The sequence below is a fragment of the Podarcis melisellensis genome (genome assembly GCF_964234715.1).
Source record: "Podarcis melisellensis genome assembly, chromosome: 13".
In the NCBI taxonomy this organism is placed as follows: Eukaryota; Metazoa; Chordata; class Lepidosauria; order Squamata; family Lacertidae; genus Podarcis; species Podarcis melisellensis.
Genome location: NC_138545.1, coordinates 7,925,508 through 7,950,958, shown reverse-complemented (window position 1 = coordinate 7,950,958; position 25,451 = coordinate 7,925,508). Strand labels below are relative to the sequence as shown.

The following is a 25,451-nucleotide window of genomic DNA, read 5'->3' as shown; positions in this document are numbered from 1 at the left end:
CTATAGGAAATTTGGTCTCCGGCGGAACTGCCGCCGGGGCCCCCTGGTTACCCGCGGGCGCAGCCACTCGCGCCTGTTCCCTTACTTCCCAATATTGCATTGCTGCCCTCCGTATCATTGCCTTTTCTTCTGGAGTGAATAAATGTCCCAATATATACATCAACTCTGTATATGTATATATGTGTGGTCCCATCCACATTTGTAGGAGGTTTGCTACCTCCTGACTATTCTCATGTAGTTTAGGCAAAGTTTGCTTTAATTCTCTGAGTTCAGAGGGTTTTATAGGGCTGACCACATATACCATTACGGGCTGTCCGGCTGCATTGATTCCGCCAGGGGTTTCCCTCAGGGGATAATTTTGTACTATACATGGATTTCTCTTTCTCAAGTTAGTACTGCTGTCTGAGTCGTCATCCGGCAATGGATAATCTTTGTACGGTAAATTCTCCAAATCTCGTTTACACTGTTCCAATTCTTTTCGTAGCCTTGAATGCCTTAACATCTCATAAAGAGGGGGACTAGACATTACACCATCGTTGGGCCTCAAAACATTTGGGCCTGATGACGGGGCTGTCTCATATGGGGGTGCGGTCGCCCTGACTGCGGGGGTCGGACTCACACGATTATAGTCCGGAGGCAAATCACTGAGTCCTCCACGACAGCCAGGCTGTGGTGGCGGAGGCAGTGGTTGGGGGAGGTCGGCCAATCCAGGCACTGCCAGGGGTGCACCGGTGGGTGGAGGTATCGCTGTCTCTTCATCAGACTCTATTTTCTTTTCTTTAAGTGGAAATTGTCTCAATGGTGGTGGATCTGGCCCGTAAAAAGTTACATGGGACCATAATTCTATGTATGGTCTTTCTTTATCTTTTTTAGATTTGATCAAATAGAATTTCAACTGCTTGATCCAGTATGGGTTTGTTTCCCCATCTGGATCCCAACGATACCCTTCATCGGGTCCTATGGGGTATTCTGGCCACCTTACTCTACACAGATTAATCATTGTCTCTTTGACTAATCCCCTACTATAGGGTCTTATGTCCTTATCATCCCAAGCCAACAAAACCTGTCCCAAAGGACTATTGGGATCTATGGGGTCCTTGGTCCCATTACTGGGGCCCCTTCTACATGTACTCTGACTCTTTCCCATACTCTATTATGTCTCTTTTTCGTTCACTCACACAATCACGCGGAATCGCCTGGCCGTTTCCCTCGCGGGAGAACGGAACCGCAAGCTAATCCTCCCGCCGGGGTCCCAGGCCCCCCGGTCCACACTCACGCGTCCGTTTGGAACCTCTCTTTCATACAGAGACCACACACCAACAACACCCAATATTCCCCTTCCCAGGGATATATTACCAAGATACTCACCCCCTTCAGTCTAGTGCCTCCTTCTCGGTGGCTGGTAAACTGGCAGGCGTCCCTGCAGGGCGAGGCAGTCCCCGACTGCGGCGGTCCCAGACCACCAGTCTTTCAGAATATCTTAAGTCGGTTCTCCGTCCTTCCAGCTCCCGGAACCTGTCACCGCGGGCCCTGAGCAACAGATCTCTCCGAAAGTCGGAGTGCCGGCTGATCCGTTCCCCAGCCCCCGCCGAGCAGGTCGTCGAGAGCCCCACGTTGTTGGGCGCCAAAAATTGTGAGAAGTTTCTTACGTGGACTTACAATGAGACAAGGAGACACCGAGATAAGGTCTATTACTTCCCTTTTATTATACGCATTTGCAAAGGCGGGCTCCTCGTCCCAGGGTGGTACGAAGAGCCCCGAACAATGGACGGGCAAGAGTTTTTATCCCTATTGCTGCCGCCCCTCATTCGAGGCTTGGCTTACAATCTGGCTCATCATCAAAGACATGGTACTAATACATCATCCATTCTACACTCTCTAAACCTAAACTTATTTAGAGACTCTTTCTACTTCCTTATCTTGTTGACCTGGCTCCCCTGCACCCAATGCTGGAATTTACAATAGCCCACCGCAGGAATTTACAACTGAGTTCGAGGCACACCTTGTTTACTCCTTCTCACACATGCATACACAGAAGAAAACCCCACTGGGGTTTCAATGGGACTCATTGGTGGTTGAGGTGAACAAGGTGAATGACTCCCTGCCAAGTCCACATAGGATTGCAGCCTGAGTTTGTTTGTTCCCCTGGAATCCTTGATATCTTTGCATCACCTTGAGTGCCCCCAAGACCAGAAAAAACACCTGTTAAGCTTAACTAACTACCGGTCAAGCCCAGGGAAGTGGCCAAGGCGGCCTGGGAGCTCATGACCAAGACTTCTGCACCTTCTGGCTCTTCAACGTGGTTTTGAGGGGAGCAGGGGGGAGGAAATGAAGGGGCCTGAGGCCTAGTTGGTGCACAGTGGTGAATGGAGCCCAAGGGATGGATGCTGAAAGATATAAATGCATATCCATATGCCACTGGTGAATACATTGCTCTGTTTAACTGGCGGGATGAACAGAATTATACCATGAGCCAATTACGTGATGAAATGTATTTTTTTTCCAATTTTTGGACAGAAGAAAACAGGGTGCGGCGGTTATGTGGTGAAACACAATGACTAATTAGTGTGAACATGGCTAAATAAAAACAAAACGGTTTGAGTTTTTGCAAGTGAGATTCACCCGAACCGTGTAGTTCACACAGCCTTGTTTTTCTCAGCAATGAAATCTTTGGGTTTTGAAAAGGTGTCAAACATGTGAGAGAGAAAAGAGGAAGTTATTAGCTCCCTGGACCTCAATTGTTTGTTTATTTTCACACCTTTCCTTCACACCTTCAGGCCAGTTAGGACGTCACTAACTGGAAATTTTCTTTTTTTAAGGCACTTCATAAGAGAATGGTTAAGGGGAAACTCTGAAGGCCTCATTGCAACAGAAATGAATCCTGAACAGAAACTGTGGGTCACTCGGCAGAAGTCGGGTTGCTTCGATCAACTCCAGCCTTGGGATCGGTGAGGTAATTTTAATCTGTTTAGCATTTAAACTTCTGTATGTTTTAAAGAAGAGTTGTAGATTTATTACAATTTTACTGTTTGAAAACTGCTTTGAGGTTTTCTTTTTTACAATAAATAAATAAAATAAAAGAGAGCTTTATTTTTATATTATGGCTCTTGAGAAGATAGGAACATAGATACCCCACAGGAGAAGGGACTCCTTGGAATGTCCTAGCCTTTTCAGGAAGGAAGTGAACGATACAACGCCTGAGAAAGAGGAGAAGCATTTTTATCCTGTCCTCAGGGGTCTTCTGTTGATTCTTGGGCTTTCTAGCTGATGCTGAATTGCAAGTCTTCCTTGCTACCATCTTTCAACTGAGCATCTTTATGTAAGGGAGGCTGGGGGAATAGATGGGGCTTGGAGCCGCTGCATGTGAGGCTTGGAGAAGGCTGCAAGGTAGCCTTGCTGTATTCCACCAGCTTCCCTGTAGACCAGCATTCAGTTGACTCTTGGAGCTGAGAACTTCAAGGATAAAGAGCAACTGGTCAACCTTCCAGAAGCTCCACTTTAGCTCCTGTTATCAGAGCCAAATGGGAAAAGCTGAAGATCAGTGGTAGAACATCTGCTCTGCAAGAGGAAGGTCCCAGGATCAATTCCTGGCATCTCCCAGGAGGGCTGGGGGAGAAGCCCACCTGCAACCTTGGAGAGCCACTGCTGCCAGTTTGTGTAGGCAATACTAGACTCAATATAAGGCAGCTTCCTATGTTCCAATGCCAGGACAGAGCAACAGCTGGCAGGGAGCAACATAGGCACATGAACCATGCATCATGTTCAGCTTGAAAGCTTCCCACCACTCAGCCAACAGAGATGCCTAAAGAAGGTAAGTGAGAAAAGCCCCAGGGCTCCTTCCTAACTTCTCCCAAGCTTGTTACTCAGCTATGTTCCAGCTGGGCTACCTGCCAAGCTGCTTCTTGCCTCCAAGCTACAGATTATGCTAGGAAGCTGGAGGAGGGCAAGGGGGCTACCCAACAGTCTGGCCGAAGCCTCATGATTTATTGGGAGATTCCAGAGCCCTCAGATGAGTATTGGGCTTCAAAGAAGTGTGTGGGGAGAAGAAGGCTACCGGAAAGCTTGCTCAAATGCTAGGCTTTTGGCTTCCATGAATTGGCTGGGTGGAAGGAGGTAAATGAAAGTCAGGTGCTCAGCTGTGAAATTTGTCACCTCACCGTTCGGCAGCAGGCTTTAAACTAGTGGGCCAGGGAAGGTACCTGAAAGCTTACTCCAAGCCTAAGGACTCCTGCTCTCTTGAAGGGGTCAAGGCTTATGGGAAGCTGGTGGGGAGGAAGGGAGCTACCCAAAAACCTGTCCCAGCCTGATCCTCAGCTGGGAGATGGCAAGGACCCAGCTGAGCACCAGGGTTTGCAACAAGCTGGACAAGTGCAAGAGAGTGCTATAAAATCCATGTCAGCTGTAAGATCCCCTTACACTCAAAGGGGTGTAAGGCTTATGGGAAGCTGGTGGTGAGGAAGGGAGCTAGCCGAAAGCAAGAGGAAAGCATGGGGTCTAGCTGAAAGTCTGGCTGGAGCGTCATGCTCTACTGGGAAACTCCTGAGCTCCCTGAGGAGTGTTGAGCTTTTAAGAAGTAGGTTGGGCAGAAGAAGGTTGCCTACTGTAAAAGCTTGCTCAAATGTAATGGTCAGCAAGGACAGACTTTTGGATAGCTCCCTTCCCAATGAACATTCGGCTTCCAGGGAATTGGCTGAGGTGACTGAACGTCTACCCCAGCCAGATGCTCAGCTTAGAAATTTCTGACCCCTCCAGTTCAGCAGCAGGCTTTAAGCTACTGGCAGGTAGGGAGTACCTGAAAACTTGCTCCAAGCCTAATGATCATTTGGGAGACTCCTGATCTCTCTAGGAGAAACGTAAGGCTTTTGAGAACTTGGTGGAAAGGAAGGGAGCTACCTGAAAGCTTGCCCCAAGCCTGATCCTCAGGAGGGAGATCCCCCAAACCCAGCTAAGCACTAGGCTTAAAACAAGCTGGGTACAAGGAGTTTCTGGAAAATCCATCTGCTGTGAGACTCCCTAGCTTTGTGTAATAGCAGCAGGCTTTATGAAATCTGGAAGGGAACAAGGAGGAAAACTGGAGCTCTGCCCCACCTGATGCTCAGCTGGGAGATCATTCAGTAACTATCTTAGCATCAGGATTCAGGGATGGTGACCCTGGAGCAAACAGGAAATCTGAAACCAGCCCTGAGTGTAAGGTTTTACAGGTGCTGGGGAGCATCTGGAGTGGTGGGGGGCTGCCTGGAGGCCTGCCGTGAGCCCAGTGCTCAACTGGGGGATTATTGACTCCCCCAGCTGAAGGCTGGCCTTCAGGTAAGCTGGTGGGGAGCCTCAAGAAGGGGGCTACCTTCTATTCCTGATCTGAGCCCAGGTCTCAGCTAGGAGAGTCTTGAGCTCCAGCTAGGTGCTAGGAGTCACAAAAGCTGGTAGAGAGCAGCCCGGGGGGGATCCAGATCCCTCCCAAAGCCTGATGCTCAGCAAGGAGATTCTTGATCACCTACCTAAGTGTTGGGATTCACATAAGCTGGGGGAGGGGAGCAGCTGGGGGGGTAGGCTGCCTGGATGCCTACCCACATGCTTTGCTGGGAGATACGTGACAACCCACTAGAGTGAAATGCTTCACAAAAGCTAGTGGGGAGCAGCTGGTGGGGCACCAGCCTGGCCAAGGGCCTCATGCTCCACTGGGAGACTCCTGTCTTCCCAGCTTATTGTTGGCCATAAGCGTGTGGGAAGCAGCAGAAAAGTGGGGCTACTTGGATTTTTGCTCAGGCTTGATGCTCACCTGGGTAATGAGTTGGTAGGGAGCAGATGAGAGGCTACCTGGATGCCTTCTTTGAGCCTGGGAGATTCTTGACTACCCAGCTGAACATTAGGATTTATGAAAGCTGGACGGAGGCTGCCTGGGTGGCTGCTACAAGCCACTTGCTGAGCTGGGGGGGAATTTTGGCTATGCAACTGTGTGTCAGACTTCATATAAGCTAGTGGGAAGCAGCCAGAAGATGGGGCATCTTTGATGCCTGCCCCAAGACTGATGCTCAGCCAAGAGATGCAATCAGCAGGCTCCAGGCCTGGCTGGGTGCAAAGGGACTGCCTGAGAGCTTGCTCTCACCTTATGCCCAGCTAGGAGTTCCATCTGTTAGGAAGGAGGGTGGCTGAAAATCTCCCCCAGCCAAATGCTTAGCAGGGAGATTCCTGAAACCACTACCACCAGATGAGCAGCAGGGTCCAGCCAGGCAGAGAACTACAGGGATCTTGCCCCAAGCCAAATGCTCAGTTGGGGGACCCCAAAACCTCCCAAATGATAATCAGGCTTCAAATAAGACACAGTGATCTCTGAAAGCCTGCCCCATGCTCATTTGTGGGGCTTGAGCTTCCTAGATCCACAAGTGGCATGGAGTGAGGAAGAATCTCAAATCCTGTGCAAAATAAAGCCAGTGTTAAACAGAGTCGCAACCTTCCTGAGCAACAGCAGCCTGCGGAGAAGCTAACCAGGAGTAGCCAGGGTATGGGGGAGCTGGCTGAGAGCTGGGAGGTTCCAATGAAGGCTTCTTTGCCCCTCAGATGTAGGACATGAGTGGGTAGCAGGAGGTGCTGTCTGAAACTGGTTCTATCCTGGTGCTCAGCTGGGAGATTCTTGACTATCCAGGTGAGCAGCAGGCTTCATGGGGGCTAGGTGAACAAGGAGATTATGGGGGGAAATCTGACCCAGGCCTGAAGCTCTTCCTGGAGACCCCCCCAATTCCTACCAGAAGGTTAGGCAGCAAGTGTCTTTGAGGTGCCCAAGTTCTACTCCATGCTCAGAAAGTATTCTTTGGAGCAGAACGATCTCCAAGCTTTGCTGCATTGCAAGTGCTGAAGCCCTGGAATCTCTCTCGAGTGAGCTGCTATCGATGAGTGGGCTGGGCTGGTGAGGACAGGAGGCTTGTCAAAACTTCTAGTAGCAGGAAAAGTTTCAGAAAGCCTACTGAAAGACCAATTTCTGGGTTCTCTACCCAGGACGGTAGAGTAATCGAGAGGTTTAGCTAAGCAGGAAAATGCAATCTGGTACACCTGAGAAAGGCAGCCCCAAGGAACTGCACACTCCTGGGAGATGGAAAAGGACCATAACAGTTTAAACCTAGCATGATTCTTAGTGGTTGCAAGCTGAAGTGAGAGCAAGCTAAGTTTGATCATCAGGATAGGAAAGATGTGTATTGAACAGCAGAACTTTTGAATTCTCTCCTAGGGAGGTAAGACTTCTAGGGTTACTGTGTGAGAAGCAGACATAACCAGGACTAGACCAAGAGGGGCTTCTCCATAGCTTTGGAAGGGTGTGGGTTTTAGGACAGGCATAGGCAAACTCGGCCCTCCAGGTGTTTTGGGACTACAACTCCCATCATCCCTAGCTAACAGGACCAGTGGTCAGGGATGATGGGAGTCATAGTCCCAAAACATCTGGAGGGCCAAGTTGGCCTATGCCTGTTTTAGGACAAAGGAATTTCAGAAAGCTGGAACTGACTGGATAGGTTAGGGAGCTGGGAGCCATAGCTCCTAGACTCTGTCTAGGGCTGCTAGCTGGCAGGGGTGGGGTGGGACAACTTCACTGTGCCTTCAAAAGCAGATTGAAAAGCTATGCCTGCTGAACTTCCACCTGCTTGGGAGATACTAAAGGCACAGGGAACATGGCAGGAGGAAAGTTCTCCTATGCTGTAGCTGGCTGGATTTTATGTATTGTAGGGTTGCCTTTTTTGATTTCATCATTTTACTGATTTGTTGCATGGTTGATTTTAATTTTGTCTATTTATGTACACTGCCTGGAATATGTTCTTTTTATTATAAACAACTTAGAAGCTAAATAGTTGAACCTCTGCTTTATCAGATAGAAGAAAGTAGCAGGCCAGTGCATTGTCATTATGGAATAGGTTAGGCCCACAAACCACCATCTTTCACATTTAGAGCTCAAAAACTGTTGCAACTGACTATACGAACTGACTTGGCTTCATATTATGGCTGGATTTTATCTGTTGTGGATTCGTGTCTTGTTGATTTAATCATTTTACTGAGTTGTTGCATGGTTGGTTTTAATTTTGTCTATTTTATAACATATGCTACTGGGAGAATTATTATTTTTTAAAGTTACTCATAAGCTGAATAGTTGAACATCCACTTTTATCAGTAGGGGGAAAGTATCAGGTCAATGTTTTGTCATTTGTGGAGTAGGTTGGGCCCATAAACCACCAGCTGCTGATACCTCGTAGACTAGATAATCTTACACACTCAGAACTCCAAACAAGTTGCAATTGGCTGTACAAACTGATTTGGCTTCACCTTCATATTATTACTGCCAGTTAATGAAGTTCGAAATCTCAGTTTGCTTGCCTCTCCATTTTTCTTTCTTCTGTTGACCAGCACTATTTTATTGTCCTCTTACCCAGTTTCAGTCAAATTTGTATGTGAGGGGGCACTAAGCAGGACACCTGCAACCTGCAGCTGGTGCTCAACAAAGAGGAAGTGAGAGAACTCGCACAACTAAAAGGAGGCCTGGAATTTTGAGATGTGGGTAATGCCAGCAAAAAATACCACCCAAGAAAGTGAGAAACATGTGCTGACTCAAGATATAAGTCTATCAGTGTTCAAGGAAGCTATGTCACATTCACACCATACATTTAAAGCACTCTCGACCCACTGTTTCATGGCTTCCCTTAAAGAATCCTGGGCACTGTAGTTTTTTAAGGGTGCTGGGAGCTGTTAGGAGGATGACCCCCCGCAGAACTACATTTCCCAGCATTCTTTGGAGGAAGCCATGACTTTTAATGTGATGTAAGAGCACTTTAAGTGGATGGTGTGGGTGTGACTGCGTTCCGAGGCAAGTGCATTCAGGATTGCAGCTATAGATCTTGAGCCAGAATTCAAATCTTGATTGCTTCATCCCACTGATTAGATGAAAGGGGCTCAAATCTAATGACTTGGTCTCAGATGGGTGGCAAGTCAGCCATCAAAGTGGCTATTACCTTTTCTCCTTCATCTTACTCTGGACCAAGATAACTCAGTAGCTAAAGGCGTTCTCACTGTGGCAGGAAAAGCTTCCCCCCTTAACTTTCTGGGGGACACCCGAGCGCAGCCCAAAAGCAGGGAAGGAGCTGCCAGCCTCAAGTGTAAATGTATCTGGTCTCGACACTTGCGATTTGCAATCTGTTGAGCAACCAGAAGCTTTTGCCATGGGGCAGAAGTCTAGGAGACCCTCTTGGCCTAAGGCTCCACACCTCCTAATGGACACAAATACCTAATTCTCTTAGAGGTAGTAAACCTAGGTAACACACAGCTAATACTCTTTCATAAAAACAAAACAAATCCCCACATTTTTTTTTTAAAAAGCACTGTTCATTTTCCACTTGTGAGAACACTGGGGAGGTGGGGACCTTCTTGCCAAGGTGGCAAATGTGCCCCTCTGTCCGACTTTTACAACCCTCCCCAGACCCACCCCAGACCTTTAGTGTTTTTCCCTGGTTGGAATATGCCAATGAATTGGGATAATGGCTCTTGCTTATCTGGGTGGGGGAAATAGAGAGGCATGTGTGTGCAGAATTCTGACTTTCCTACAACTAGGATGTACAAAGGTAAGAACTGCATGTGTTTCTCTGTTCACCCTTGTTGCCTTTTAGCCTTTGGTCCTGCCTGCCAATGAAATGTGGCCCCTAGAAGCCTGGTTACAAGGGATGTGGCCCTTTGCTACAAATATTTCTTCCCTTTCCTTTGGGCATAGGCAGATGTGGATTTGCCACCACAGTGACAACTAGACCAAAACGACCCCCTTTCTCCTTACGGCTTTCCCCCAAGCCCCACACCCCACACTCTCTCACATTCCTCTCCCTTTTTCACAAAAGGATCCCCCATCTAATGGCTGCAAGATTCTCTGTTGCCATATCTTCCTCTCTGTTTTGTCAACGTACCATGTAAAATAAGAAATTCTCCAGTATTGTCATACTGTACGTGATGAACTTGCAGCCCAAAAGCTGAGGTGGAATTCACTGAATAACAGTGCAAATGCAGCTTAAGGACAGACACCAGGCATTCGGCAATTTTTAGAGAAAACCAGCCTGCCAGTGGATGTTAAACAGGGCTGTGTCTATTCTGCAAATAGTTCAGCATCCTAAGCTTTCACTGTTCTTAAAGCAGGTTTCTAGATCTCATAGCTGAGAAAATAAGCTTGAAAGTGAACAGATATTTCCTTGCCCCCCCCCCCAACAAATAGCAGTGAGATCAATCATGGAACCTTCTTCATTCCAGGTGAGCTTAGCACTTGTCGACAATGGCAAAAATAAGAATGAACTCGGACGTGCCCAAGTGTCTTCAGGTTAATGCGCCACCTCAAATAATGTTTACCAGGCCCCTTACGGGGTTTGAGGCTCTTCTTGTTAATGCTGGCTCTAAGAGGAAAGGATTTGTCTTGAGGATTAATAAGATATTAATCAAAATTTGAGCAGGCTTCCTTGCATGGCTGTAAGGAGGCAGATATGAGTGAACAGAGGGGTGAAGCGTACATATCTATGGTGCTCTAGACCAGAAAAGTCAATGTCTCCCTATATAAGGGAAAACATATAAAGATTAGCCTACAATACAACTGTCACCTATGGAAGATAACATAGCACCAACAGGTTGGCTTGAATGTGGTGCTAGAGGCACTTATTACCACTCACTGTGTTGTGATGAAGGCATAAATGAGGCGATGAGATCCTGCAACTCCCACTCACCTCATGGAATCATAGAATAGTAGAATTGAAAGGGACCCCCAAGCAGCATCTATTTAAACTTCTGCATTGCAGGAACACAAAAACATCCACATTTGCTGGACAGCATACCTTCAACATGCATTTCTCTCTCTTTTTTTTATTGCAGCAAGCACCACAGCCCCAACGGTCTTCCCATTGCCTCCCTGTAGCCAAGACTCCTCTACTCCCTCCCAGGTCTCCATAGGTTGTCTGGTCTCTGGCTACTTTCCTGAACCGGTCACAGTACGGTGGAATTCGGGAGCCATCTCCAGAGGCATCCGGACTTTCCCTGCAAAATTGGATTCATCCAGGGGCCTCTACACTCTCACCAGCCAGCTCACCATCCCAACCAGCACCTGGGAATCGGAGAAGTTCCAGTGCAATGTCGCCCATGCTGCTTCCAGCTCCACAATCAGCAAAGACATTGAGCGTGAGTCTGGCTGGGCCTTCGTTATCTGCTTTCTCTTTAACCTACAAACGGGTGGTCGATCTGGCAAAAGGAAGAAAAGTAAAATACGAGGGTTGGGAGAGAGGGGAAATGGATTCAATACCTTTGGGTAGTGTTATTGTCTAGTACCAAGGCATGTTAAGCGCAGCAGCAGCTCAACGTTGGCTCACAAACGAAATGTGGGAGACAAGTTTGGAGTTGTCTGTTCAGCACTGAAGTGATGTTAGGGTTGTGCCATTTAAGATTTCAGTCATCCGGGGCTAGGTGCAGCAACATCCAGCGGCATTTTTTAAAAAATACACTTTAGTGTTAAATTGTTAAATTTGTGGTGATTTATTTTTAAAGTTTATTTATTGCTGCTTTATTCTCAAAGCAATGTTACCAGTATGTGTACCACACACAGTGTGTGCTGATAATAGTATTCATAACCCGCTCCTTTAAACTGCTTGTATTCACTTGCACAACCAATAGGAGGGAAGTATCTTGATAAGACGGTGAGGCTGTTCAAAACTTTGGGATTAGTAGGAGAGACAAAGATGGCGAATGAGAGATGAATGGAGGGCCACTCACCCTCCAGTCTTCTATCAAAGTGGGTCCCTCAAGGCTTACATTGAGCATGAGACAGGTCCCAGAATGGAGATCACTAAGATCACTAAGTGGTATTAATGCCCCTCACATATGGATGGGGGGAGAAGATCAATTTGGTTCATATTTAAAGATGAATCTACATAATTCGCAGTACTTGAACCAAAACATGTCCATCATTTCCAACTTACACTTCTTTAAATTGTGCAAAGCTGTTCATCAGCCAAGTAATGTGCACAAAGAATACGTATCGTGCATATGTGAATAATATATAAGAATGTGTTACATTCGGAGCACTGTTTCACAGGAATGTATATATTAGGCAAAATATCACTCAGAGGTGTGTATATTAGGAGAAGTTTGAATTAAAATGCAGATGACTTTTCATGAGGACTGGTTTGCTGATTGGTGTGAAAAAAAACTTGAAAAATAAACAACTGAGAGTAACCATAACTGACAGATTCACCCATACCTGCCTTCCTATAATGTAGGAACCTCTGCAAAATCACCAGTGGCCCCGGATGTCCGCCTGCTCCATTCCTCCTGCGATTCCAAATCCAGTGGTGCCACCATTGAGCTGTTCTGCATTATCTCCAGCTTCTACCCCAAAACGCTGACGGTGGAATGGCTGGTGGGTGGGCAAGCCGGGCTCCTGCCTTCATTCACTGAGCAGCCCAAGAAGGATGCCCACGGATACACTTTCAGTACCACAAGCACAGCCAATGTCAGCCAAGCTGACTGGCAGGCTGGGAATGTCTACTACTGCCAGGTGTTCCACGAAGCAACACAAACGAAGGTGAAGAGCAAAGCCAAGATATGTGAAGGTAAGAGCAGCTGACTAAGTTGGCACTTGAGTTTCCCTCTGTTTTGGTGGGCATGGACTGGAACGTGAGGGGGAGGGCTGCTTCCAGATTGCAGCTTCCTCCCACTTCATTTATACATATATAGATATAGCTGCTTTCAATTATGGCCCATTGAATTAAGCCTTGAACACATGACCTTACTAGTAAAGTACTTGTTTTCCATTTCTGCTGGAAGCAGGACTCAGGAAGACATAGGGGAGTGGACATCAGAGTGCCCCAGATGTCCATGAAAAGTCTTGGCAAATATGCTATCCTCTTCAGGGGGTTGGGGTCAGAGGACATTTCCCATCCTCTACACCATGTAGTTTGACTCAATGGTGTAAACCTTCTCCTGGATAGAACAATGTAGTCTTGATAGCAGAAGCTGATGTTGTAGAAGGGGGTGACAGGGAACTGTTTGTTCCTGCTCATTGTTCACAATGGAATATGGAGCTTTTTTAATTTTAGGACAACCAAGGGCAACAAACACCAGCTTCCTTTTTTTAACATTTGTACCAAGTCTGGAGTTTTTGCTCCCTTTTACTCTGCAGCAAGGAATGCCCTTGTTAACAGATTATTATTATTATTATTATTATTAATTTATATTTGTACCCCCGACCATCTGACTGGGTTACCCCAGCCACTCTGGGCTGCTTCCAACAAATATAAAAGCATAATAAAACATCAAACATTAAAAACTTCCCTATACAGGGCTGTCTTCAGACGTATTCCAAAAGTTGTATAGTTATTTATCTCCTTGACATCTGATGGGAAGAAGTGAGAGTCAAATAGAGAACTAACATGAAGTTTGTGCCTCCAGATGCTACCGTCTGCCCTTCCACTGGCATTGACGTAAGAATCATACTCCCAACTCCAAAAGACCTGTACGTAAACGGCGACCCCAAACTCATCTGCGTGGTGGAAAACTTGATAGATACAGATGGGCTGATCATCACCTGGTCACGGCAGACACCAGGACCTGTGAGCCAAGAACTACTGGAAACAAAAGAAGAGCCTAATGGAAAGTTCACCGCTACGAAGGCCCTCTCTGCCACAACGTGGCTACAGGGAGATGAATTCACCTGCAAAGTGGAATATCCAGGCCTGGCTGCTCCAATCATTAGGACCATTGCCAAGACGACAGGTAAGGGGGAAAGAGGGTTGGTTTCCCATCCCAGGGCTGGTGGTTTTGTGTTACAGAAGGAAAACACAACACAACTTGGCAAATCTGCAGTTTATGCTAGAGACACAAGTTACAATTTCAAGCATTCTGATAGAGGTCTTGTGCAGGTTTGCACAATCATTCTACTACCCTTGTCTCTGCTCAAAGGTTTTATGGTGCTAGAAAAACCTGCAATGCATTTTTTTAAAAAATCAGAAGGCAACACTGGAACCAAGGAAAGAAAGGCTTGTGTCCACTGCAGGGACCAAGACGTCTCCCATTACTCTTTCCACTCTCATGAAAACCATTTCATCTCTAGTTACAGATCCTTCAAACCTCTGATATTGATAATGTTTACCCAACATTGGTTGAGCTAGATGAAGGATTGAGCCAGTTCTGATGAAGGCAGATCTTTATATCCTTGCCCTGTTGGCCCATTCCACAAATTTAACGAGCCACCAGGGTAACTGCTTCGGGAGCAACTGTGCAGAGCTTGCTCCTTGAAGTTTGCAAGATTTTCACCTTTCAGCCCCAAGCCATGCTGCAACTTGAACATACCTTCTCGGGAAAGACTGGGATTCTGTGTGGGCTGGGTGACTTCTGTATATCTGTTGAGAAACTGGGCTGTATAAATATACCTCATATCTCTGCTGTCCCAGTTTGTGCTCCTATTCATTCATCCAGCTCAAAGAAGCCCAACACATGCTATAGATCTTCACATAGATCTACACACTGATGGTGACTTCAGCTGAAGGCGCTTCAACTCGTTGGCAATTGAGTATTTACCCCACTGTGTCTACTGTACAGACATAAACTGCTCTTCAAAGAATCTAACAGATAATATTTAGAGTCAAATGACATTAAAAGCCAGGTGGAGCAACTATTGGGAACATACTGCTGTTACGAAGTGCATATGAACAGGCCAGAGGTGAGCCACGCCCTCTGCAATAACCCTGTCTGGAGTACCTATGTTCAAGAGAACAAAATCACAGGAACTCTCATTGTCAACACTGCATCCACTCATTTGGTCTAAACTTAACTACTGTTGCCTCTCCTTTTTTCTCACATATATTGCCCCTGATCTCAAAAAGGAACGGGCCGTGCTCCTGAGGTGTACCTTTTCCGACCCCACCCTGAGGAAATCCGTAATCGGCCATCTATGGTGACCCTCACCTGCCTGATCACTGGGTTCACCCCAGAGGCAATTTCTGTCCAGTGGCTGAAGAATCACAACGCTTTACCTGACGATCACCATGTCAACACCCCAGTCATGAAGAACAACAACAACCATTCCTACTTCATGTACAGCCACATGAAAATCCCATTAACTGACTGGAACAATGGGAATGCATTCACCTGCATGGCTATCCACGAAGCCCTCCCCATGAAGTTCACCCAGAGGACCGTGGAGAAATCCCAGGGTAAAAAATGATGACCATCCCTCCTACGGCATTGCAACCTCTTCAGCCTCTCCCAGATTTTCCTCTAGCATTGTTAGATAAACCCTGTGTAAATAGTTTCCATGCATGCGTGTTTGGCCTATGGCTGAATAAAAAGAGAACCAACTCAGATATATCCCATGTTGTGGTCATTTGCAGGAAAATCGATGACTAGCGTGAGTTTTGGAAAGCAGGGTGTGTGGATTAATTAAGTGGGTATTCATGGTATTTGGAAGCAAAATTTATTCACCAGTATCAGAGCTATGCTATGGGAGTCAGGGGTGCAAACGTCTGACGACACTATATGTGTATTTTAATGCTCACAACAGGCCTTTGATAAGTGCCGGAAGTGAGAGGGATTTGGTCCAAAGACACCCACTGAGCTTCATCTAGTTAAGTGGTGATTTGAATCTAGGTCACATTCCACTGGGCTCAAGTCCAATATCCCATCATCTGCTCCACCCTAGCTTCCATCTATACATGTCCATACAGTGGTGCCTCGCAAGATGAAAAGAATCCGTTCCGCAATTCTCTTCGTCTAGCGGTTTTTTCATCTTGCGAAGCAAGCCCATTGACAGCTTAGCAGATTAGCACTACAGCGGTCTAGCGGCTTCTAGCGATCAGCTGTTAAGCGGCTTATCAGCGGATCAGCTGTTAAGCGGTTTAGCGGCTTAGGAAAAGGGGAAAAAAGCAGAAAAAACCCGCGGAAACTCGCAATATTTTTTCGTCTTGCGAAGCAACCCCATAGGGAAATTCGTTTTGCAAAGCGCCTCCAAAACGGAAAACCCTTTCGTCTAGCGGGTTTTCCGTCTTGCGAGGCGTTCGTCTTGCGGGGCACCACTGTACACAGGAAGCTGCTCTCCTTTTAATGTCTGGTGCTGAAAACAACAAATAAGTTGCTAATTCACTACTGAGGAATATTTCTGTACCAGTCTCTGCCTCCTTCAGCCAACTGCCACTAGGCCTCAGTTCCTCAGGGGTTGAAACCAATTGATCATAGCAGAGTTGCTGTGTTCACTGCATTCCAACAACATAATTCTAGCTCAGTGCTCTTTATATTTTTTTATCTGCCACGCCGCCCCAAAAAATCAAAGCCCAAAGTTCATCCAATAAGTTTGCCTTTTTAGGCACCCATATATATATAGAAGAGAGTCCTGCCCATATCAGAATATTTTGCACTGCCTCTCCTTCCTCTGCCTGCCCCAAATATTGATATATGGTACATGACGTAAGAAGCTGGCTCATCGGTTTGCCTACTCAGAGTAGGCCCACTGAAATGAAGTGATATGTGCAATTTAGGTTCATTCATTTCAGTAGGTCTCCGCTGAGTATGGCTAGCATTGGCTGCAAGCTATGCAGCGTTCTCTGTCGCAGAGCTGGAACCTTGCTCCAATAAGAGGTGCAGAGCTATCTATATGGAGGTGCAATACAGAGGCCAACGTCATCCTGTGGGAAGTTAGTTCAATGGGGCACAGCAGCATGGACAGAAAGTAGGCAGAATTCATCTCTTGCAACATATGTGCACACTCCCCGCTTCAACACATGTAGCTTCCCTTCATATCAACTCACCTGGCCTGGATTACTGTGCATTTCAGTGACAGGGCAGAAGAAACGAGAGAATGCAAAACACCTGCATTGCTTGAAAGCAAAGACTAGTTTCTGAGGGCCAGCTATAATGTGATGCCATGGGGCACTTGGGGGGGGCAACCCACAGTTTGCTGGGGCTGCATTTCAGGTCACCGCACAAGGCAGCAGAATGCGTGTAAACCCCTTATGCCCCGTTACGCCCTCTTCCAGGTCAAAACACAGCGAGTGTTTGCACGGCCGCATGTGCCTTGAATGTGCACAAAATGGTTGTTGCCTATATAGGGAGAGGTTTTCTCCCTTACCGCTCCCCACGTTTACAATAGAAGCACCATAGGGAAAGGTTATTTTAATCCAGAACCACATAAAAAAATAACCTCCCCTTGCACCAGGATCCTGACAAAAAATGGCTTTCAAAGTGGCTATTAACTGTTAAAAAGAATCAGAAGAAATTTCATTTGACACCTTTAGCATCACATCAGTAAGACATGGGGGGGGGGGATAATAATAAACCTAGTTTGACCCTAAATTTGAAATGGGTGAGCAAACTGAGCCAAGCCTGGATAGATGAGTGCACAAGTCAGATGGAGCCATGAGAAAGAATCAAATTCACAAAATATTCAGGCCATATTAATGGATTGTTCACATATTATTGGGTTGGTTATGAGAAATAAAAGGTCCAATCAAGACACATATGTACACAATGCAAAAAGGCAGAGCAAGGATATGTTTTCCAAAATGATAGTCAGAGATCCCCTCAGAACCATCCCATCAAATATGAAAGAGCAAAATCTCTGACATTTTACAAAAATGGAGAAGGGAGAAAATGGGACTTTCAAGTACACTTTTCCCCAGTCACCCCTCCTTTTGGAAACCAAACACAACATCTCCACCAAGTCACTCTTGCCCTAGTTATGCTGCAAGGGTGCGGCCTCAGCCATCACACACAAACTCCCTACCCACACCTGTTCCCTGGTTACTCCTTGAGTCAGTACTTAATGTACTGGTTAGTGTTTGTTTTGGTGCTTAGAACTCCAGATTCAAATCCCACCTCAACCATGAAGCTCACTGTGTGGCCTTTCTGGACATCCCTCAGAAAACAGGTTAATTTAAGACTCTGCTAAAACATCCCCACCTCCTCATTTATTCAGGATTATTCCATCCAGCCATCTTCTGTGACTCACTGAAACTGTAAAGACTAGGATGTATTTTGTCATGTGGTGAAACCGTTAAGCAACTGCTTTGAACACCTCTGAACATTGCTATTCCTCGTTGATTTATTACCTGAAAAAAATGGAAGGCAAATAGCATTCTGCAGATGAGTTGAAACACATTGCACAACAGGTTCATCCTAAACAAACTGATGAGAATTAGATGAACTGGTACTTTAGGCAGGGTCCGGAAAAGGGAGAAAGAGAGAGAGAGAGAGAGAGAGAGAGAGAGAGAGAGAGAGAGAGAGAGAGAGAGAGAGAGAGAACTGTTGCAACAGAGTGAACTTACTCTGTAGGACAAGGCACAAACATTACGTGGGGTGAACAGAGAGATTTCCCAAAGAGCCAACACCAAGCCACTATTGCAAAATTTAGATAATATTAATTGTTATATATGCCACAGGTGATCTTGCAGGTATACGGTTAGTGCATCATGGATTTTGTAGTCTATGTTAGACTGTATGAAATAGAAGGAATAATATTAGTAGTACATAATTCGGTGTAATTCTATATGTACAATTAGATATTAGTGGTGGGTAAAGGGATGGCTGAAGTTATGGGATATTTTATGTTGAACACTGGAAATGACGTCTCTCTCTCCCCCCCTCACAGAGGTGGCTGTGTCAACAATTGATGATTACAGCGATGAGAAAGAGGAGGAAATGGATCGTCTCTGGGTCACCATCTTTGTTTTCTTCATTCTCTTCCTCCTCAGTGTTTCTTACAGTGCCACCATTACGCTGTTCAAAGTGAGTAGAGAGGAAGGTCTGTTATATGACTCCATTTGAATCTTATGATGTGGAGTGACAGAGGCAGCATAAACATCACAGGGATGGGGGGTGGGAAGCAAAGGATAAGGCTGAAATATTTGTACTCTTTATTGTAAATTAGTGAATGGTTCTGTTCGGCACCTACCTTTACATATCCTTGATGCCAAATAGTCCATTAGATACCCCATTAAAATCAGATGACTGGGATGAAGGAAAATATTTGACTTGCTGATTTGCAAGAGAAGTTTAGGGATAGGAAGATGCTGGAGATGCAGTGAGGTTGAGGGTACGTTCTTTCATATGTGATGGACCTGTAAAAGATTAAAAGCATATTGGGAAATAATCACAATGAATTAAAAAAATGTTTAGAAGTATCCCTCCCCGCCCCCCCAAAAACAGTCCTTTTTGTTGGGGATAATTTGGACGGAAATTCCCAGGTGTCAGAAAAGGTTATTTATGTATTCCACCACTGCAGCCCATGTTTTGTTAGCCCCAAAATGGAAAACGAGCGAGGTCCCAACTAAAGAAGAATGGCCACTTAAACTGATGAAATATACACAGCTTGCAGACCTAACATATAGAATAAGAGAACAAGAAGAACATACATTTAAAGAAGATTGGAAAACATTTATTCAATATATGGGGGGAAATTGTGTACACTTGAAAAAGTTGGCAGCATTAAGATAAATTCAACAGTGTAAGCAATTTTGTTGGATATAATAATGGAATACTGAATGGTTTAGTTTATGTAAAATATGCAGGGATTTATGATATGCAAAAAGAACCATGGAAAGAGAAGAAAGGAAGTCATTGGCATTTTAAGGTTGTTTAAATGAATATTCTGAAGTGTAAAACAGAAAATTTAATAAAAATTATATTTAAAAAAGGGATAGGAAGATGCAGAAAGATGGCAAGGAATGATGTTAGTATACAGTGCCAAAAGAAAGTACTTCTTCACACAGCATAGCTAAGCTGTTGAATTTGTCCCTACAAGAGGTAGTGATGGCCCCAGACTTTGATGGCTTTGGAAATGATCACACAAATTCCTGGAGGAGGAAGACTATCAATGGCTACCAACCTCAATGGTTAGGTTCCACCTCCATTGCTCAAGACAGTGTTCCTCTCAGTACCAGTTGCATTCAAATGCTGCCTTTGGGCTTTCCACTACGGCATCTGGTTGGCCACTGTGGGAGCAGGAGGCCAGACTGCATGGACACTCTTTGACCAGATCCAGCAGGGTTCTTTTATGTTCTTACACTTTCTTGTGAGCTGGTGGTTTATAAATAAATAAGTAAATATAAGTAATAAGTACCGGGTAAGTAATAATACATCATAGAACTTGCAACCTGTGACTGGCAGGAAACAGAGAGGACAAAACAATGAATGACAAATAGAACATGCAGATCTTTCTTCTTCCACACTCACTTCTGTTCCGTGTCTTCCTTTCTCCTCACTCTCGTTCCTTCCTGCAGGTAAAATGGCTCTTCTCCACTGTGGTGGTCCTGAAAAAGCAGCCAGCAGGCCCTGACTATAAGAATGTGCACCACTGATTGGCCTAGAAGCATTTTCCTGGGAGCAATTGTCCTACACTTTGAGCGGGGCAAAGAAGAAGTCACTGGCTGGAGATAGGACTCCGTTTCCAGCATTAACAACCGAAGCTTCTCTCTGCTGTCTGCTTCTCTTCCTGGTAGGGGGACAATGAAGCCCCATCAAATGAAGGACAGACAGGCAATTTTCTTAGAACTTGGAGCTGGACTCGTCATATTATGTCATTTGCTGAGACTGCACTCCCAAGACAGGAAGCCTACTGGCCCTATGTGCATCTGTTTCCCACAGTGACTGTCAAGGAGAGCAACTAGTACTCACAACCCAAGAGCGCAGGCCTTGAGAAAGGATTTTGGCACATCTACTCAGCATTAAGTCCTCCTGAGTTCAATGGGACATACATCTAAGTATACATATGACTGCAGCCTGGGTATCCACTGGACTCTCCCCATTTCAGAGCTTCAGATCTACTCTCAACCCCATGCTCTGCCATATGCTGTGCCCCCTCATCCAACATATCCTCATCACTAGCAGGCATCCAGTGTCACCCAGCTATTGGAGACACTGACCTGTCCTTCTTTAGCCAAATCCACCTAAGCGTTTCTACATAAATGTCCCATTCTGAATATTGTCCTTCTCTATACTGAATATTTCGATCAATCGGTTGAAGACCCACCCAATACCAACAATTTCTTCTTCCTCAGCCCCATGACTGGCACTGAGGACATTTCTGCTCTTTTATATATTACATGATTTGTGGTCACAACCAGTGTTTTTTTTTTCTGGGCGGATGCAGCAGGACGCGTACCCTGAACATTTTGTTTTGCCCGGACTGACGGATGGACTGACATGCCAGCTGTCTCTGTAGTAGCAGCACAAACTGGAGCTCCATCATTCTCCCTGCCGATGCCTGGGGAGGGGAATCTGGAGCGGCCGCGGTGGAGGTGACAGCACTGCTGCTCCTCCTCTTGCCAGGCTAGAGCCAGCCAGTGAGCACTCGCCCCTCCTCGCTCAAGCCAACCCCACCACTGCCGCTACCAGGGCCTTCCTGCCCTCTCACCGCAGCTGCTATTTTCATATACAGTGGTACCTTGGGTTAAGAACTTAATTCGTTCCGGAGGTCCGTACTTAACCTGAAACTGTTCTTAACCTGAAGCACCACTTTAGCTAATGGGGCCTCCCACTGCCACTGTGCCACCACTGCACGATTTCTGTTCTCATCCTGAAGCAAAGTTCTTAACCTGAGGTAATATTTCTGTGTTAGCGGAGTCTGTAAACTGAAGCGTATGTAACCTGAATGCGTATGTAACCCAAGGTACCACTGTATTGCATGTTTAGCGGTCATAACTATATTTACTAGACAATAATAAATAAATAAAATTGCCTTCTGAAGGTTTTTGTTTCGTTTTTGCTCCTCCTTCACATACTTTCAGGAAGGAGCTTCATCCTCTTTTGAAAATTCCGCCTGTTGTCCCATAAAAATCAGTAGTTTGGGAACCTGCAGACTTGCAGATGTTGTTGGACTCCAACTCATAAAAGACGCAGCCAGCATACCAAATAGTCAGGGATGGTGGGTCTTGCAGTCCAACAACCTCTGGAGGGCCACAGTTTCCTCACCCTTTACTTGCATGCCAAGACCCCATGACCCCGCAGTTCTCCAGGAGTAAATTACCAAATAAGACAACAGGATATAGTTTATGGTTTCAAATAAGCCACAACTTTTATTGGTTACAGATATGAACAGTTTGGCAGAGGCATTTGGTGAAACCAGTTTATTTCACTTCAGCCCGTCTGCTGGGAATGCATCTAAGGGTAAACCACCTCGGGAGGGGGGATGTGACCTACACCAAATAGGAGTGCTTCCCGAGGAGTCACCGTTGGAGGGGTGCTATGGCTGCAGTCCCCTCCTGGGCATTGGACAGAAGCTACTCCTCCCAGATCAGAACACTTATTTTTGCTCCAGAGCTTTCTCCGTGAAAACCCGCTCTTTAAAGCTCATTTGGAGCAGGCAGTACTCCACAGCAACCCAAATGGACGTGTTTTTTTCCAAATGAGCACTAAAGAGTGGGTTTTGTGGGGAAACCTCTGGGATGAAAACAAAACAAAAAATAAAAAATATGGACTCTGGCAAGAGGCTATACGATTTACTGCCTCATATACAATTAAAGAAAAGTTTGTAAAGATGTTCTATAGTTGGCAAAGATATATAAATTGAAATCCAACTTCTTTTGGAGGTGTGGTGGAGAAATAGGAACAACAATACATATGTGGTGGAGGTATGAGGAAATTAAGAAATTTTGGATGAAGAACTAAAGAAGATGTTGAAAATATCAATAACAAAGAAACCAGAGACATATCTCCTTGGATTGATAGATGAAGAGATACCACGGGGGGGGGGGGGGGGAGGATTTTTCTATATGCAAGTACAGCTGCTAGAATAGTGATTGCTCCTAGGTGGAAGTCACAAACTATACCTACAAAGGAGGAATGGATTTGTAAACTAAATGAATATTTTATTTTGGCAAAATTAACTGCTATAATAAGAAATCGGTCGAATCAAAAATTTAAAAAGGAGTGGAAATGTTTTGATGAATATATGGCAAAATATTGCTAAAAAAAAAAGATACGCTAATATGCCTAGATTAAAAGGTGAAGTACTGGATGGAAGAAAAATTAGTAAGGAAAGATTATAAGAATATACAGATGATTTGAGAAGATTGTAGAATGCAAGATTATTGTAAATTGTAAAATGTGGAGGAAATCGAGTGGGGCGGAGGGAACTGGGAGGATGGATTGAGGAAATATAAATGTAAATGTATGGGGGATGGGGAGGAAATGGTGTTGGCTCTGGTACATCTGTATTGTAATGTAATATGTGAAAACCAATAAATAAATAAATACAAAACATGGAGCTTTTAAGCATCTATCTATGCGTGGAAGGAGTGGGGCAAAGGTAACTGTGGATGAACCCCGAGATGTGCCATAGCTGTTAGGTCTTTGCTCGCTGCTTCTGCCACTTCTGTCCAAGGTGGTCATCCAGCAAGGGACCAGCCAGACTCCAATGGCTCCTCCTCTGGCAGAGCCCAGGGCTCTGAGGCAGGAGCTTCTCATTCACCTGTTTGTAGTACAAGTGAGGTGAGCAATGCTGCTTTCTATGTCAGTCATGGGGGGTTCCCTCTCAGGAATATACTGCATTTACTAAGAGACAAATGACTCCTTCATAGTAAACACAGCAGGGAGAGGTCATAAAATCATAGAATTGTAGAGCTGAGATGGATCTCAAGGGTCATCTAGTCCAAACCCCACAATGCAGGAATCTCGGCTAAAGCACCCATGACAGATGGCCATCCAACCTCTGCTTGAAAACCTCCAAGGAAGGAGAGTCCACAACCTCACGCGGGAGACTGTTCCACTGTCAGACAGCTCTTACTAGAAAGAACAGTTCTTCGTAGAAAGCCCAGAAGGGAAAGAACGGGCACCATTTAGGAGGCATAAAAAGGGATCTCACAAATGTTCAATTCCTATGAGGTCCTGTTCCTGCCCCCTTCTCCAGCAGATGTTCTCCTAACATCATGGAGCCAGCTCAGAAATGTGCAGAGAGGGAAGATGGTGCTGCTGAAACTTAGCCTTCAAAGAGAAGAAGATGCAATCTGACTCTGGTCAGAGAAAAGGTGACCTTCCTGAGGGAGAAGTGGGGGTGGTTCAACTTTAACCAAGGTTGTTCTTCTGAGGGTTTATTTTAGCCCTTCTAGCAAAAGCACAGGGTGTGTTAATAGCTTACTGTGGATGAAGTTCCACTTCAGGTCTCCAATTTCAAATATGGTTGCATGGAAAAATGTGGTTGCTGCAGAGTGCTGCAATTCACTGTATAACCCCAAATACAGAAGAGGTGTCTGATACTTGTGTAGCTATATGTGTTTGTAAAAGAAAATAAATACTTGTAGTAGTTTCCTGGCAATGCACAAGAACCCCACCTGTACGCACAATAAATATTTTGTTGATTTCTTAACCTCATTTTATTTGACCTCCAGCCTGCAACCTCTTCCTCTCCTATATAGTTCACTCTCTGCATTTTCAGACACTGCAGGTGTCCCTATTTTCCAGGGACAGTCCTGGATTTACAGAAGCTGTCCCCGTTTCTGATTTGATCCTGGAATGTCCTGCTTTTCCTTAGGATGTCCCTGTGTTCCGTCTGAGAAATGTTGGAGGGTATGCATTGTGGTTTTCTGAACAATCACTGTGTCCCCTCTATGTGGAAGTCCCTCCTCCCTCAGAGACTAAAGGGACTTAAGGACTTAAGGAACTTAATACAGTAAATGGTCAAAAGTGCAAAGATTCACAAAATGTTTAGGGGTGTGCGTACCCCTGAGTCCCCCTAGAAAAAAAGCACTGGAGAGAGAGAGAGAGAGAGAGAGAGAGAGAGAGAGAGAGAGAGAGAGAGAGAGAGAGAGAGAGATTACCTTATGAGGAGTTTTAGGGCTTTCCCTATAGGATGACTTGGAATTACCCTACTGCATGAAACTACAGGGTGGGTTTGTCCTTTTTTCTGGTTTCATCAGGCTTCTCAAAGTATAATTTATTCTATTTTCTCCCAGTTTTCAATTTGTTGGCTTAAGGAATCCCTGAAATACTCCCAGTGGAGTTTAGTTTAATTTGGCTATGGCTTGCACATGCAACCACAGATGCCAGTCTGTTCTTTTCAATCCCTGGTATCCTGAGAAAGGGCTGAGAGAGACCCCTGCCAGTCAGACCCTGGAGCGCCACTGCCAGTCAGTGTGGGCATTATTGGGCTAAATAAGGCAGCATCGTACATTCCCTCTGCTGATGGGAGTTTTATGTGTCATTTTGCTATTACGTTTATAAATGGTGATGATGATTTATACAAGGCATATTGCCTTGTATATTTTTCTATCGGTTGAAAGGCAGGATGCAAGCAGACACCTGGCCACACGACAGGTCTTCTCCTTCCCGCTGCAGCTTTCAATATGCCCCAAAATATGTTCTTTAAGGTTGAGGGACTCTCCAGAGGAGAGTTTAGGGGCATGTTGGGGCTGGTGGCAGGAGAAGAGGAACCAGAGAGGTCCTGTTGCACAAGAAGTCTTACGTTTCACAAGCAGGCAGAC

General features: G+C 45.6%; 2 long non-coding RNA genes across 2 annotated transcripts in view; one reads left to right on the top strand and one right to left on the bottom strand.

Annotated features, from left to right (window-relative positions):
* The window catches only part of LOC309355951, a 74,193-nt gene that overhangs the window by 28,188 nt on the left and 20,554 nt on the right, over positions 1-25,451 (bottom strand). The window lies entirely within an intron of this gene.
* Positions 17,002-21,398, top strand: LOC309354595. Its single transcript, XR_014162359.1, has 3 exons — positions 17,002-18,198; positions 18,236-18,762; positions 20,256-21,398. It is a non-coding gene; the product is annotated as an uncharacterized lncRNA (long non-coding RNA).